Source organism: Lampetra planeri, chromosome 24 (genome assembly GCF_965212315.1).
Source record: "Lampetra planeri chromosome 24, kcLamPlan1.2.h2, whole genome shotgun sequence".
In the NCBI taxonomy this organism is placed as follows: Eukaryota; Metazoa; Chordata; class Hyperoartia; order Petromyzontiformes; family Petromyzontidae; genus Lampetra; species Lampetra planeri.
Genome location: NC_136130.1, coordinates 4,750,053 through 4,767,581, shown reverse-complemented (window position 1 = coordinate 4,767,581; position 17,529 = coordinate 4,750,053). Strand labels below are relative to the sequence as shown.

At 45.7% G+C, this 17,529-nt stretch overlaps 1 protein-coding gene across 3 annotated transcripts in view; it reads left to right on the top strand.

Moving 5' to 3' along the window:
- Positions 1–14,211: 14,211 nt before the first annotated feature.
- LOC144726670 (multiple PDZ domain protein-like) overlaps positions 14,212–17,529 on the top strand; it is a 166,489-nt gene continuing 163,171 nt past the window's right edge. For 2 of the 3 annotated variants that reach the window (XM_078605434.1, XM_078605432.1), the window contains exon 1: positions 14,213–14,509. The gene's annotated coding sequence lies outside the window, so the exon portion shown is untranslated. Of the gene's footprint in view, positions 14,510–17,529 lie in introns of all 3 variants that reach the window. The other variant, XM_078605433.1, reaches the window with a different exon arrangement.

Below are 17,529 nucleotides of genomic sequence, written 5' to 3'. Positions count from 1 at the left end.
CAATCATTTGATATCTTGACCGGCTCTGTAATCACCTCCCTCCCCCCCAACTCCGTTCACCAACTCTCACTGACCAGGGTGGTGAAGTATGTACTCACCCATGACCGACACGGCGCGGAGAGACCTTCACGCATTGGTGGATCGATAATTAATGGAAGCACTTTATTTGTTTATTTTACGTCTGCGATCTTGCTTTTGCTCAGATGTTTGGCGCCACCTGTTGTTAAAACGTTTGCGTATGAACCAATGGACCTCATCACCTCCCTGTTTGGTGGTGATGAACTTGGTGGTGGAATCTTGACTTAAAGCTTTCGTGACTGCAGGAATTCATATTCTCTGGGTCTTTCGGTGAAGTCACGTAGATAGGTTGAACCTATCTACGATGAACCTATCGACGTGACTTTACCGAAAGAATATTGGTGGTGGAAATTCCACATTTCTGCGGCAGGGGCTTTCCCATCTACAAAGCAACCGCTGTTGACTTTTTAAAAAGTAAGCCGTTTAGTTTTTTTTATAGCCCACGTGCTACGAAGAAGGGCCGGTGACTAAAACGTCGCCAATTATATATGGGGGCTTCATTTTAAAGCTACATTGTTATTCACGAATTCGTTGAGTATTTTTTGTTCAGAATCAGCATCAGAATATTGATTTACACTGGAGGAATCCGATGACCTATAAAGCTCTTTTTCACAAATGTCCAGTAGGGGCGGGTCAGAACGTTTCAACAACAAATAATAGAAAAACACGATAGGAGTGCAAAGTATTACAAAGGTAAACAATTCACTGTTAAAATTATATACGTATAAGTAAAACTAAACTATCTTCTTGGTTCTTTCGGTAAAGTCACGTAGAAGGGAAGTAATAAAATAATAAAAATAAAACATAATAAAATAATTCTCACGACGTTTCGGCCACAACGCAAGCAGCCGTCCTCAGGTGAAGAACATGTCTGTCGATAAGACAGAGTCTAAATGACACGTCTTAGGCTTGGAGTGTCTATTTAAGCTGTGAGGGAGGAGAAAGAGAGCCTTGACAAAAGAATTTGCATTTGAAGAGGAATTTAGCATATTTATTCCTCTTCAAATGCAATTTTTTTTGTCAAGGCTCTCTTTCTCCTCCCTCACAGCTTAAATAGACACTCCAAGCCTAAGACGTGTCATGTAGACTCTGTCTTATCGACAGACATGTTCTTCACCTGAGGACGGCTGCTTGCGTTGTGGCCGAAACGTCGTGAGAATTATTTTATTATGTTTTATTTTTATTATTTTATTACTTCCCTTCTACGTGACTTTACCGAAAGAACCAAGAAGATGAATCCCTGCAGTCACGAAAGCTTTAAATCGAAAACTAAACTATATATGTTATCTTACCAGGTAAAGCCCACTGAGATATTAACTCATCTTTCAGAAGCGACCTGGCCACAAATGACAGCTCAACAAAGCGGAGCATGATGTGGAAATGCATAGTGGAAAAATAATCTAAATCTGTGGTTCTTAACCTGGGGTGCACGCACCTGGGGATGAGAGATGCCCTTTCTGGGGGTGTGAGACGTGGCCAGATCTTTTTGAAGGTAAACAATCGAAAACACAAATTAAGTACGGGAACATAGTGATAGGTTTTTACCCTTTAAACTGGTACAAAAACTGACACCTTTATACAAGGCATCATGTTTGCAATAACCACAACACAAGCAGTCAAAACGCAAACAAAATGAAACAATGATATGCATGATGATAATGATATCCGCTGTCCTTATCATTATCATCATCATCAGAGTTGTTTCATTTTGTTTGCATTTTGACTGCTTGTATTGTGGTTATTGCAAACATGATGCCTTGTATAAAGGTGTCAGTTTCTGTACCAGTTTAAAGGGTAAAAACCCATCACTATATTTTGCCACTGCTAAAGGAGGTCTCATAGTGTAAGTACGGGAACGTAAGCACAGCTGCTTGGTGTAATCAAACCTTCATGGTCAACGAGGCATGTATGTTTCATTCTGTGTATTCGTGCGTTTTCGTCTCCGCAACGTGGCAGGTACGTATGTATGTTGAACTTCCTTCGCACCGTACGTAGCCAACCGTGCTAATCGGAGGTGTCGGGGAAGGACAACAAACTAAACACACCAATCAGTTCTCTACGTGGCGCTGGCGTTCTCCGCGCACATTCGATATTTCTCCTGCACGATATCCACGCTGCAGCCTGGATTACCCCCTTCCTCGACCACCCCGAATGGCTCAACACACGTGCTGAGCACCGCTGGCATGCGGCCTAGGGAACTTGTGGGGTGCATTGTTCATACAGCAAGCGTCATTCGCTTCCACCGTGGACTCTACACACACGCGCGCATGGAACTTGTGGTGTGCATTGTTCATAGAGCAAGCGTCATTCGCTTACACCGTGGACTCTACACACACGCGCATGGAGCTTGTGATGTGCATTGTTCATAGAGCAAGCGTCATTCGCTTCCACCGTGGACTCTACACACACGCGCATGGAACTTGTGGTGTGCATTGTTCATAGAGCAAGCGTCATTCGCTTCCACCGTGGACTCTACACACACGCGCATGGAACTTGTGGTGTGCATTGTTCATAGAGCAAGCGTCATTCGCTTCCACCGTGGACTCTACACACACGCGCATGGAACTTGTGGTGTGCATTGTTCATAGAGCAAGCTTCATTCGCTTCCACCGTGGACTCTACACACACGCGCGCATGGAACTTGTGGTGTGCATTGTTCATAGAGCAAGCGTCATTTGCTTCCACCGTGGACTCTACACACACGCGCATGGAACTTGTGGTGTGCATTGTTCATAGAGCAAGCGTCATTCGCTTCCACCGTGGACTCTACACACACGCGCATGGAACTTGTGGTGTGCATTGTTCATAGAGCAAGCTTCATTCGCTTCCACCGTGGACTCTACACACACGCGCGCATGGAACTTGTGGTGTGCATTGTTCATAGAGCAAGCTTCATTCGCTTCCACCGTGGACTCTACACACACGCGCGCATGGAGCTTGTGATGTGCATTGTTCATAGAGCAAGCGTCATTTGCTCCCACCGTGGACTCTACACACGCGCGCATGGAACTTGTGGTGTGCATTGTTCATAGAGCAAGCTTCATTCGCTTCCACCGTGGACTCTACACACACGCGCGCATGGAACTTGTGGTGTGCATTGTTCATAGAGCACGCGTCATTCGCTTCCACCGTGGACTCTACACACACGCCGATGGAACTTGTGGTGTGCATTGTTCATACAGCAAGCGTCATTCGCTTCCACCGTGGACTCTACACACACGCGCATGGAACTTGTGGTGTGCATTGTTCATAGAGCAAGCTTCATTCGCTTCCACCATGGACTTTACACACACGCCCATGGAACTTGTGGTGTGCATTGTTCATAGAGCACGCGTCATTCGCTTCCACCGTGGACTCTACACACACGCCCATGGAACTTGTGGTGTGCATTGTTCATAGAGCAAGCGTCATTCGCTTCCACCGTGGACTCTACACACACGCCCATGGAACTTGTGGTGTGCATTGTTCATAGAGCAAGCGTCATTCGCTTCCACCGTGGACTCTACACACACGCCCATGGAACTTGTGGTGTGCATTGTTCATACAGCAAGCTTCATTCTTTTCCACCGTGGACTTTACACACACGCCCATGGAACTTGTGGTGTGCATTGTTCATAGAGAAAGCTTCGTTCCCTTCCACCGTGGACTCTACACACACACGCCCATGGAACTTGTGGTGTGCATTGTTCATACAGCAAGCGTCATTCGCTTCCACCGTGGACTCTACACACACGCCCATGGAACTTGTGGTGTGCATTGTTCATAGAGCAAGCGTCATTCGCTTCCACCGTGGACTCTACACACACGCCCATGGAACTTGTGGTGTGCATTGTTCATAGAGCAAGCGTCATTCGCTTCCACCGTGGACTCTACACACACGCGCATGGAACTTGTGGTGTGCATTATTCATAGAGCAAGCGTCATTCGCTTCCACCATGGACTCTACACACACACGCCCATGGAACTTGTGGTGTGCATTGTTCATAGAGCAAGCGTCATTCGCTTCCACCGTGGACTCTACACACACGCCCATGGAACTTGTGGTGTGCATTGTTCATACAGCAAGCGTCATTCGCGTCCACCGTGGACTCTACACACACGCGCATGGAACTTGTGGTGTGCATTGTTCATAGAGCACGCGTCATTCGCTTCCACCGTGGACTCTACACACACGCCGATGGAACTTGTGGTGTGCATTGTTCATAGAGCACGCGTCATTCGCTTCCACCGTGGACTCTACACACACGCCCATGGAACTTGTGGTGTGCATTGTTCATACAGCAAACGTCATTCGCGTCCACCGTGGACTCTACACACACGCGCATGGAACTTGTGGTGTGCATTGTTCATAGAGCACGCGTCATTCGCTTCCACCGTGGACTCTACACACACGCCGATGGAACTTGTGGTGTGCATTGTTCATAGAGCACGCGTCATTCGCTTCCACCGTGGACTCTACACACACGCCGATGGAACTTGTGGTGTGCATTGTTCATAGAGCACGCGTCATTCGCTTCCACCGTGGACTCTACACACACGCCGATGGAACTTGTGGTGTGCATTGTTCATAGAGCACGCGTCATTCGCTTCCACCGTGGACTCTACACACACGCGCATGGAACTTGTGGTGTGCATTGTTCATACAGCAAGCGTCATTCGCGTCCACCGTGGACTCTACACACACGCGCATGGAACTTGTGGTGTGCATTGTTCATAGAGCAAGCTTCATTCTTTTCCACCGTGGACTTTACACACACGCCCATGGAACTTGTGGTGTGCATTGTTCATAGAGCAAGCTTCATTCGCTTCCACCGTGGACTCTACACAAGCCCATGGCTCCATTGGCGCTAGAGGGCAGCAAATACTGCCCGGGGTTATTTTGGATTTTTTTTGTTGCGGTATGATATTGGTGGTCAAAAGATGTCGACAATATGAGACATCAAAATAGTTATAAATATTATGACTCAGGGTAAGGGGTGAAGATGTACAGCGCTTTGTCAATCCACTGCTGGATGAGAGCCTCCCCGCGCCATTCGAATTGTGTGCGCTATTTGAGCATACTTCACCACGCTGGTAAGTGTGAGTTGGTGAATGGGATGCGAGCCATGAATCGGTTCATATATCAATCTCCATTGATGTTTAAGCCATAGTCCCGAATAAAATCTGGGCACACCGGATTCATGGCACAAGTACGCTAACGACTGCACCACCACTACAGCCCAATTTCAATTCATCATTGTCAGGGTGTGATCTATCTACGGCTCGATGTGTGTCCTCCGCAAGTTCACGTTGCCATGCAACAATCCGATTCAGATATCACTCGCCGCCGATGTGGCCAGGAAGTCAACTGAGGTCACCGTGTTCAGAGGGAACGTTCAATAACTGCTGTGCGCCACCACTCTTCCACTAATGTTTTTTTTTATGTTAAAAACATAACTGACAAAAAAAACAATGACGATCATCAAACGTAATTCAAAAAAGTCTTTAGAAATGTGCGTTTAGAGCATTTGACTGCTATAAAGATCCACACGATGAGCCACTTCGTTGAGCTGTCGTTTATGGCCAGGTCGCTTCTGAAAAAGAGCTACATAGCTCAGTGAGCATTAGTTTAAAAAAAATGTTCTTATGGAAATACGATGAAATTGAGATTTGAAATGTTAATTGAGTGGGCTATTTAGACGTTCAACGGTTTAAAACCTCGGACGAAAGTGAATAGAAGGAACACTCATTTGCATGGGAATAATAAGGCATCATCAAAGTTGGAACATTTGCTGAGCTATCGAGTGTGCAGGTGGTGCCGAGTGACACTCAACAACACAAACCACACACACTCACAACAATAGACTGTTAGGGCAAGTGCTGTTCGCGGGTAGAACCTATGAAGGCCAGCTCGGTACACGAGGCGGTGGGTGGCCAACACCACGCCCGGCCGCTGAGTCAACCTAGGGGAGGCCCAGGACCGGTTCAGATAATCATCGCTGGTGTTAGCCATGAGCGGGAATCGAACTCGGGTGGCGGAGGTTAGTAGCGCAGCGCGCTGACTACTACACCACCGCTCCCCATACCACACACACACACACAGTACGCACCTCCGATTCCTCCAGTCTAAATTAAGATTCTTCTTTGGATTTTGTCCTTCCCCCGCACCTCCGATTAGCACAATTGGCTACGTACGGTGCGAAAGAAGATCAACATACACGCATACGAACCGCGGCAGAGGGGCCAAGGTTCCAGACTACAAAGAGAGGGGAGTGGTGGTGGGGGGGTGAGGAAATTAGACAGAAGGCCACATTTCACTGGTAGGAACGAAGAGAACCAGCTTAGGTGTAGCAACATCGCCCCCTACTGCAAACACTTGGCAGGACCCTACAAAAACCTTTAGACTCAGTGAGGCTTTCCTGGTTAAACAAGTGTAACATTCCCTTATAATTCCCTGAGATAGTTTTTAATTATTAAAACATTTAAATTAAAAATTAACTCACAGCAGCCTAAAGCCTACTTCTTCTTCTTTAGTGCTGCCTAACGGCGTGTGCGACTTCACGATGATATTGGTCCCGGTCTAGCACGGCGTGTAGAGTTTGTGCTGTTGTTAATTGTAGCCATGTTTTGATGTTACTGAGCCATGTCGTTTTTGGCCGTCCTGGTCGTTTTTTCCCTTCGATTTTTCCTTCCAGGATTTGCTTTAATAGCTGGTATTTGTGGTCGTTTCGAGCAATGTGGCCTAGGTAGCAGAGGTGGGACAAAGTCATTGTTATGCAAGTCCAAGTCGAGTCGCAAGTCATCAAATTCATGACTCGAGTCTGACTCGAGTCCAAGTCACATGACTCGAGTCCACATCTCATAGGTGGGACAAAGTCATTGTTATGCAAGTCCAAGTCGAGTCGCAAGTCATCAAATTCATGACTCGAGTCTGACTCGAGTCCAAGTCACATGACTCGAGTCCACACCTCTGCTAGGTAGTAACACTTCCTGCTAATGATGGTCTTCAGCAGTTGCCTGTCAGTGCCCATATCTTGCAGAACTTGTGTATTGGTGGTTTTGGCTGTCCATGGGATTTTCAGCATTCTTCGATACAGCCACATCTCGATAGCTTCAAGCCTTTTTGTTGCTGTTGTTGTCAATGTCCACGTCTCTACTCCGTACAGCAAAATTGACCAGATGTAGCATTTCAGTGTGCACAGTTTCAGTGATGTACTCAAGTTGCGGTCTGCAAGGAGTGTTTTCCATTTAATAAATGCTTGCCTTGCTTGTTCAATTCTGCTCTTGATTTCGACTTCATGGTTCAACTGATCGTCAATGATTACACCAAGGTATTTAAATCGGTGTACTTGTTCCAATTTTTCGCTGCCAAGCTTGATTGTTATTTCGCTTGTAGTTCGGCTGACCTTCATAACCTTTGTTTTCTTTTTATTAATTCGTAAGCCCCATATTTGACTCTCTGTGGCAACCTCGTCCAAGATTTGTTGTAGGTCTTGTTCCGAATCGGCCAGCAGTGCAGTGTCGTCAGCATACCTGATGTTGTTGATATATTGTCCATTGACTTTAATACCAATGTGTTTATCTGCTAGTGTTCGATCAAAAATCTGCTCCGAGTAGATGTTGAAAAGACTGGGTGAAAGTGGGCAGCCTTGTCGTACACCTTTTTGTATTGGTGTTGGATCTGTCAATTCGTTGTCATATCGGAGTTGGGCTGTTTGCTTCCAATAAAGAGCAATGATGAAGTTGATGTCGTTTTTATCTAGTCCCAGTTGTTTTAATAGAGCAGCTAGTCGGTCGTGGTCGACTGAGTCAAAGGCATTCTCGTAATCTATGAAGCAGATGTACACTTCTTTCTGATGTTCGTAGCATCGCTGTAGTAGTATCTGTAGACAGAAGATTGCTTCTCTTGTGCCTAGTCCTTTGCAGAAGCCAAACTGTGTGTTCTTCAATGCATTTTCGCATGTGGAGCGTATGCGCTGTTGGATCACCTTCAGGAAGACTTTCAGCACGTGGCTCATCAAGCTTATCAGTCTGTAGTCCTCGCATTTCCGGCTTGTTGCTTTCTTTGGTATGGCCACAAAGATGGATTGTAGCCAGTCGGATGGAATTTTATTGCCATTGTATATTTGATTGTACCAATTAGTCAGTTGTCGTATGTTGTTACTGTCTAATAGTTTGAGCAATTCTACATGGATTGTGTCGGGCCCGCACGCTTTGCCTGACTTAGCTGTTTTGATTGCATGTTCTACTTCTGATGTTAAAATGTGTAGAGCGTCTTTCGACATCTGTTGGTCTTTTTCTGCAGATGTTCTCGCGGCGCCATAGAGCTTGTGTATATAGTTTGTCCAGGTGTCCATTTTTTCCTGTTTATTTAGGATTGGTTGGTTGTTGTCCGCATACAATGTAGCTGTTGAGGCTGGTCTGTAGATGTTACCAGCTTCTTTGAGCTTCTTGTGCAGAGTAAAATTGTCATGTTTTTTAATTAGTTCTTCAATCTCGGCGCATTGTTCTTCCATCCACTTTTCTTTTGCCTGTCGAATTGCTTCTCTGATCTTCTGTTGCATTTGTTTGTACTTCTCCAAGTTGTTATTTTTGTAAATTCTTCGTTTGCTCATTAGATCGAGAATACAATGTGTCATCCATCGTTGTTTCTTTTTCGGTGGCTGATGTCCCAGCATGACTTCTGTTGTTTCTGTGATGCATTGTTTGAACGAGCGCCAGTACTCCTGAACATCTGCTGTTTCTGTTGTTATTGAGCGGATGCTATCGTTGAGATGTTGCTGTACTTGTCTTTTATCGGCGCTGTTCTTCAGTTTCTCCAGGTCTGCTCGTCTCGTCTTTGTACATTGTATTGATCGCAATTTGAGTCTTATTGTAGCTGTTACTGGGTTATGATCTGACGATATATCGACTCCAGGGTAGGTTTTTGCTGTAATCACACTGGACTTAAACCTGATGTTAATTAGGATATAATCGATTTGGTTCCTGACGATGTTGTTGTCGGAGTCTTGCGGCGAGGTCCACGTGTACAGTCGTCGAGGTGGTAATTGGAACCACGTGTTAGCAATACTGAAACGTTCTTCTTGGCAGAATTGAACCAGTCTGTCGCCTCGTTCATTCCTTGTTCCTAGTCCGTGTTCTCAGACAATGTTCTGCATTCGACCGTGGCCAACCTTGGCGTTGAAGTCGCCGAGGATTATAGTGATGTCTTGCTTCTTCAGTGGCTTCAGCGTGTTGGTTAGTTGCTCATAGAACGATTCGATTTCATGATCTTGTTTATCTGCTGTTGGAGCATAAACCTGTAGAATGTTCACGTTGACTTTGTTGCCTGCTAATTGTAGTAGTGCTATTCGTTCTGATACTGGGGTAAAGTTGTTGACTTTATTCGCTAATTTCTTGTGTACTATAAAGGCGACACCGTATGTTTGTTTGGTGTTTTCTTCTCCTCCGGAGCAGAAGATGTGGTGTTCACTCGATATAAACTTTTTTGTTCCAGGCCATTTAGTTTCGCTTAGACCGATTATGTTGATTTTAAGTCGATCCATTTCTTGTATGACATTGGCTAGTTTTCCTGCTTTAAGTAAACTTCTAACGTTCCAAGTTGCTACTTTGAAAGGGTTCTTTGACACAAGCTCGGAGATTCTTAGCACCCCTGTCCTATTTAAAGGACGCCGATACTCAGGGCCTTTGTTGATTTTGCTTGTCATCATTGAAGTTTTCAAGGGATAAATAATCCAAGTAGTTTCCCGTTGCTTTCTTGGATCACAATTTATTTGAAAAGGTCATGTGGGGACCTTTCGAAACGGGTTTTGTCTGACGTCTCCACTGAAGTCTTCCTGCCTTGGGTGACCCTTCTGAGAGCACTAGGCTCTCGACGGTATAGCGATCAGCTTCTCAGACGTACACAAACTCTCTCGCCGCATTAAGGCACCGTTTCTCGAGAGAGCTAAAGCCTACAGCTAGGCCTAAAGCCTAGAACTAGACCTCAAACTCTCCCTTCGTATCGTACCCCCGCCATTTCATTTTATTATAGCCATTCATTTGTTCGTTCCTACCAGCCCACCCCGCAGGGACCTGTTATTAATTGCACCAGTGCCAATGCCAACCACACTCCGCCACTGGTTGGAACTACTTGCACATATCATTAAGTACTGTTGGTGCTCGTGTAAAGTTAATGGGGTGAGTGCAACAAACAGAAAACGTAGTCGAGTGTGCATTTTTGTAAAATGCGGTTGCTTCATATATATGTGTGTGTGTGACGCGGTGACGTGGGAGTTATGATCGTTTGGCAAATCACCCCTCCAGCCTTTCATGCTGTTGGTAAAATATTGCTTCCAAAGTTCATGAGCAAAATTTGCGCGCACACACACACACACAGGTTGTTTAACCGTGTGTCTCCTGGCCAGGTGAGGCAATGCAAGGTTACGACCACAGGTGAGATAACCAAAGGTGAGGGCCACAATGGCGAAATGTTAATTACCTCACATGGCATACAGAAGGTCGTGGGTTCGATCCCAACCCTGACAACTGCTGTATATTTGGAGTCTGTGTGTCTCTTTCCCCATAGTCGCATGGATTTTTTTCCAGGTTCTCCGGTTTTTCCCTCCACATTTAGAATCGACACGCGTTTAGAGTATTTGGCTGTGATACATTTCCACGCGATAAGCCACTTCGTTGAGCTATCATTTGTGGCCAGGTCACTTTTGAAAAAGAGCTCTACAGCTCAGTGAGCAATTCAACCTTTTCAAAATTACAAAATGGATTAATGCATCAGCCATGATCAATCCACTGCTGAATGGAGACGTCCCAAAAGCGTCGCCATCCCTCGCAATCCTGCGGGCGATAATGCTGCACGTGGGCTGATTTCATCGCTCCATCTCCGCGGCGGATGTACTCTCTCGGACGCGTACCATCTCTTGGCCGCCATTCCATCACTATTCTTCACCATTTGTCATCATCATCATCATCTCTTCGATCGACGTGTCACTGCCCCAGGCCGCCCTTAACACATTCCTCTTGCGGAGGGAGCTGGTAGGAACGTTGGGTTGATCGGTCAATGGCAGGGTCAACGGCGGCGTGGTGTATTCCGCAAATATGGCCGACTGTGAGGGCGGGCACAAGCCGGCGTGAGTAGGTTAAGCGTTGAGTTTTATAAGGGCACCACGGGGTGACCAGCCCCTCCTCATCCAGCACCACCCCTCCCACCCCCCACCCAGCCTCTCCCCACCCAGCCCCACCCTCCGCACCCAGCCCCTCCCTACCTTCCCCTCCCCACCCAGCCCCACCCTCCCTCCCCACCCAGCCCCTCCCCACCCTCCCCTCCCCACCCAGCCCCTTCGTCCCCACCCAGCCCCTCCCTGCACGACGGGCGGACACAATAATCCCCTGTGGGCTGGTGTAACCAGGAGGTTCCTACCAGTATAAAGACTTTGTATTGTCTTCAACCGGCATAGGTTCTCTAATCCACGTGTTACTCTCTCTCTCTCTCTCATTGTCTCTCAATGCAATTCCAAGAATGCACCCCCCCACGCTTCTTCGTGCACTTTCCAGCCAAGTCTTTACGTTCCATTATCTTTGTTAACGTCAACGTTTCTCTGAACACGTGCGTGTAGTACGTGTAACAATAGTGTCTTACAGTACTCGCGTCACGGGTTTTGTTGCATAGAGCAGTGTGTAAGATCGTCGCCGTCCTCTGTGAAGACCGGTATCTGCCATGGGAATGTGGAATTTCCACTGCTAGCAGAGTGCTCCCAAAGACGATGAGCGCTGCATCCCCATCACCGCGTGCAGAAACCGACACGGTTTAATTTAATCTGCACGTACACCGCCGTTATAGTCTGATGCTCTGTAACATTTTATTGTAATGCTCAGTTTTGTATTTAATGACATTGTAATTAACTTCCCTACTCAAACAGGCTTAGGAGAAGGCATTTTTACAGATTTAGATAATGACACGGATTAAGCGGTAAGACCAATTCGTGTGTGGCTAAGCCACGTGTAAGATAAATGAAAGCATTGTTAGAACTGCAGATAAGCCCATTTGCAAACATTTAGACTTTCTGAATAAAACTCCACCTATTTTCTTGGTTCTTTCGGTAAAGTCATGTAGAAGGGAAATAATAAAATAATAAAAATAAAACAAAAAAATAATTCTCACGACGTTTCGGCCACAACGCAAGCAGCCGTCCTCAGGTGAAGAACAGGTACCTAATTAACGAACTTGAACTCAAGTTCAAGTTCGTTAATTAGGTATAGCCCTGTGAGCCATTCGGCTCTTGAATCGGGTGCAACCACAACAAACAAAAAACAAAAACATGAACAAAAAAACATCTTAAAGTGACTATATGTGACTGAGTGCAAACAGAAAATCCAAGAAAAGACAGCAAAATATTGCAGAAAAAAACACCGCACACCAACGCAGTGTGCAAAAATCCCAGTGGGATGCAAGTCTCCGCCTACTTAGACCACTTCGGCCTTGGAAGGAAACGTGCGATTCACACATTAAGTGTGACATGACACAGGTGTGAGGACAGGATGTGAAGTCGGGTAGGTGTGAGGCAATGTTTGAGATCACACAGGTGTGAGGTGAGACAGATGTGAGGTGAGACAGGTGTGAGGTGAGACAGGTGTGAGGTGAGGCAGGAGTGAGGTGAGACAGGTGTAAGGTGAGGCAGGAGTGAGGTGAGACAGGTGTAAGGTGAGGCAGGAGTGAGGTGAGACAGGTGTGAGGTGAGACAGGTGTGAGGTGAGGCAGGAGTGAGGTGAGACAGGTGTGAGGTGAGACAGGTGTGGGGTGAGGCAGGAGTGAGGTGAGACAGGTGTGAGGTGAGGCAGGAGTGAGGTGAGACAGGTGTGAGGTGAGACAGGTGTGAGGTGAGGCAGGAGTGAGTTAAGATAGGTGTGAGGTGAGACAGGAGTGAGGTGAGACAGGTGTGAGGTGAGACAGGTGTGAGGTGAGACAGATGTGAGGTCAGACAGGTGTGAGGTGAGACAGGTGTGAGGTGAGGCAGGAGTGAGTTGAGACAGGTGTGAGGTGAGACAGGAGTGAGGTGAGACAGGTGTGAGGTGAGACAGGTGTGAGGTGAGGCAGGAGTGAGGTGAGACAGGTGTGAGGTGAGACAGGTGTGAGGTGAGACAAGAGTGAGGTGAGACAGGTGTGATGTGAGACAGGTGTGAGGTGAGACAGGTGTGAGGTGAGAGAGGTGTGAGGTGAGGCAGGTGTGAGGTGAGACAGGTGTGAGGTGAGACAGGTGTGAGGTGAGGCAGGTGTGAGGTGAGACAGGTGTGAGGTGAGGCAGGTGTGAGGTGAGACAGGTGTGAGGTGAGACAGGTGTGAGGTGAGGCAGGTGTGAGGTGAGACAGGTGTGAGGTGAGACAGGTGTGAGGTGAGACAGGTGTGAGGTGAGGCAGGAGTGAGGTGAGACAGGTGTGAGGTGAAACAGGTGTGAGGTGAGGCAGGTGTGAGGTGAGGCAGGTGTGAGGTGAGGCAGGAGTGAGGTGAGGCAGGAGTGAGGTGAGGCAGGTGTGAGGTGAGGCAGGAGTGAGGTGAGGCAGGAGTGAGGTGAGACAGGTGTGAGGTGAGGCAGGAGTGAGGTGAGACAGGAGTGAGGTGAGACAGGTGTGAGGTGAGGCAGAGTGAGGTGAGACAGGTGTGAGGTGAGACAGGTGTGGGGTGAGGCAGGAGTGAGGTGAGACAGGTGTGAGGTGAGGCAGGAGTGAGTTGAGACAGGTGTGAGGTGAGGCAGGTGTGAGGTGAGGCAGGAGTGAGGTGAGACAGGTGTGAGGTGAGACAGGTGTGAGGTGAGACAGGTGTGAGGTGAGGCAGGTGTGAGGTGAGGCAGGTGTGAGACTAGACAGGTGTGAGGTGAGACAGGTGTGAGGTGAGACAGGTGTGAGGTGAGACAGGTGTGAGGTGAGACAGGTGTGAGACTAGACAGGTGTGAGGTGAGGCAGGTGTGAGACTAGACAGGAGTGAGGTAACACAGGAGTGAGGCAGGTTTCGTTGGTTAAAGTGTCTATGATAAAAGATAATAAAACAAACCTCAAACCCTCCACTAATTCTCAAGCGCGTGAGAGAGAGAGAGGTGATCACGCAGGTAACGAAGTTGATGTGGCGTGTGTTGGTGATGGTGGTGATGTGTAGTGTGTTGGTGATGTGTTGTGTGTAGTGATGTGTCGTGTGTGGTGATGTGTCGTTGAGTGGTGGTGGTGTGTGGTGGTGGTGGTAATGTGTCGTGCGTGATGATGTGTTGCTGACTGTTGAGTGTCAAAGTCTCTGTGGGGTGGGGCCCGACTCGCTTTAACTCCATCAACAGAGGAAGTATTCTCGCACGCCGCACGACGCATTCCGCGGCCGTGTTTGCTAGCTGTTAATTACTTAGGCGAACTAAAAAAAACCCCACGTCGCTTCGACGCGAACGTCCTCAACAAGTGTGGGTTCGGCCCGACGCCGGTGAGCTTTGTTTGTTTGTTTTTTTCTTGCTTTTTTTAGTATTTTTAAATTAAACGCAAGGTTTTTTTTTCTTCTGTTTAAGCTACTTGCTTCCTCACGAAGGCACCAACAATGCATTGATTGGGTTTAGCAATTAATATATTTGTCGCTTCGTAGACCGAAGTGATATCAGCTGGGCGAAGTCTTGGTAGTGTACTGAATGCACTCGTTGTGTGAATTAAAGTTTTGTTGAAGTTTATTTGTTAATTTTTATTTTAACTCTGTTAAGGCCTAGCGGTCCTACGGGCCTACCTACTCGCCTGGTTGGTCCTACCGGAGGATTTGGTTTCGAGTGGGTAGGGCGTTCTAGGTGAGCCCGGGGCTTGCCGAGAGGCAATATGCCACGCTGTAAAGATATCATTAAAGTTTAACTTTACCTTTTTTGTTGCATAACTCGTTTGAAGACGTTCCGGGATGATGTTTAATGTTTAATTTTACCGCATACTTTACACTTGTTACACCCGTGCATAAGTACTGCATCAATGTATGGATATAATGTACTGCACATTGCCTTAATATCGTACAGACGTTTAAACCTTACGCTCGCAAATTGTGAAATTTGTAATCGCGGTGTTTATATCTGTAAAAAAGTAGTTTCTCACAAGTTTGTGAGGCGACCAAGTAACGTGTCCAAACCTTTGACCGAGTAACGCTGTACAATATGCAACGCGGTGCGGTCGTAGGTTTAAACATAAATCAAAACAGTCACTCCCTGTGCAAGCTAAGACTGCTGCACCTTGCTGTTGTTTTTAATTTAAAGAAGAAAGTCAAACAATTAAACAGACGTGCATACCACGGGGATTCTGTAACGCTCTTCAACGCTATTCGGTGATTACAGCGCTTTTAACAAGCACAATTAACAGCACACTTCACGGGTGACCTTCAAGGGAAATTATATAATAATTGACTAATCAATTGTGCCATGAAGAATGTTCATTGCCCAACACGTCGTCTGTTTATATGTATTCATTTCGTCTCTAAGGCTTTTATGTTATTGACAGATTTGTCGAGATTTTCTGGCCCAAACATCACTGATGGGGCCAATAATGCTGCATGGACGCTTTCAACCTCAAGTCAATAATAATTACATTTAAACTTGATTTGAAGCTTTCGTGACTTTAGGAATTACTCTTTGGTTCTTTGGGTAAAGTCACGTAGAACATTTTTTTATTCAATAATAGAACGCGACGTTTCGATTGCAACACCGGCAGTCGTAATCAGGTAGAACTTCGCTAAATTTGAGAGATAAACACAGACGACTGCTTGTGTTAAAATCGAAACGTCGTGTTCTAATATTTAATGTATTTTCTTTCTACGTGACCTAACCGAAAGAGAACCAAAGATTAATAATAATAACATTTCTCGCTTTGCATCAAGGGCCTCAAAGCGTTGTACAGGACACAGCAGCGGCAGACACTCAAATTAAAGTTTAATAAGCGTATAAATAGGTTTTAAGGCGCATTTTAAAAATGTCCAAGCTTTTATACACGAATCTATTGTGACATTTCTATAAGATGGAATAAAAATTTCAATGCTATCCCGATAAAACGTAACCCACTTGCGAAGAGGTTTAAATATTGTTACTTCCTTTGTATGTATTTGTTTTTAATGCAGATATTTTGTACGCAGCTGATGACATTTTAATTCAAAATCAGCTACGCGTGTGGTAGATTTCACCCAGTTGTAGACGATGCGTGATTAATATAAACAAATCATAACCTGTACACCCTTATGGTTTACCTCGTATTCTTTTATAGGGAAATTGAGTTTTCAGGTCCATACGGCGTACAGCAAAAACATGTTTTAATGTGTCTATTTGTTTGTGTTTCTGCCTTCTGATGGGACTGTGTAGGATGAACGTTGAGATTTATAAGGACACGGGGTGACCAATATGGTCTGAATTGATCTGTAATGAGGTGATAAGGGGTTGACAGATCTGACAATTCCTCATCGGAAATAGACGATTGAACGCATATAAATACATTTTCAAATAAGTTGACTTACTTTTTTTAAAATATACTTTTCATTTTAATCTTTTATCAAGGTACTTTAACTTGGACAAATTATTCCGATGGGACATTATTGGACACCCTGTATGGAGCCACATCTGGCATATTGCCACAGTTGTAGATTCCCGTGCTATTGATCGCATATTGACATCACATACAAAAGGGAAATTTCATAGCGCTTGTAATTTTGTAGATTATTAGGAGAAATATGGAGTAAAACAGTGGGTAAGCATCGTTCATTTTCTTATATTTGCAAATGTAAAACATAGCAAAGTCCTGAGGTGTGAGCAGTGTACACTGACACTTCAGTTAACTGTAGTTATGCTATAATTGGTTCTTTCGGTAAAGTCACGTAGAAGGGAAATCATAAAATAATAAAAATTAAACAGTAAAATGTGAGAATTTTTTTGTTTTATTTGTTTCATTTTTATTATTTCCCTTCCACGTGACTTTACCGAAAGAACCAAGAATATGAATCCCTGCAGTCACGAAAGCTTTAAATCGAAATGTAGTTATGCTGTTCACAGATCCTAACGTGTGTTTATGTATCCATGTTGAACTTATTTCGCACTGTATGTAGCTAACCGTGCCAATAGGAGGTGTGTAGGTAACTCCTTTTGTCTGCAAGAAACATCTGCGGATCAACAAGGATATTGCTTGATGTTGTTCCACTGGAGTGTGATGTGGCATCCCATCATAATCATCACCATCATCATAACCACCGTTTTGTTTAACGTGGCCACATTTTCTTTACACCTTTACAGGGCTCGCGGTTTGATATAACTTGGCTTTTTTGTAGCTATCACAGCTCTAAGAGGCAGATCCGTCTTCAAACTTGGCCGAACTCGTACAATCTTAATGCTTTTCTTTGCTTAGATAAAATAAACAGTGTAGCCCACGTTTTTAAAGCTAATTCAACACAACTACTGTAAGTGCAACATTTTTCACAAATGGAACATATGCACAACTGTG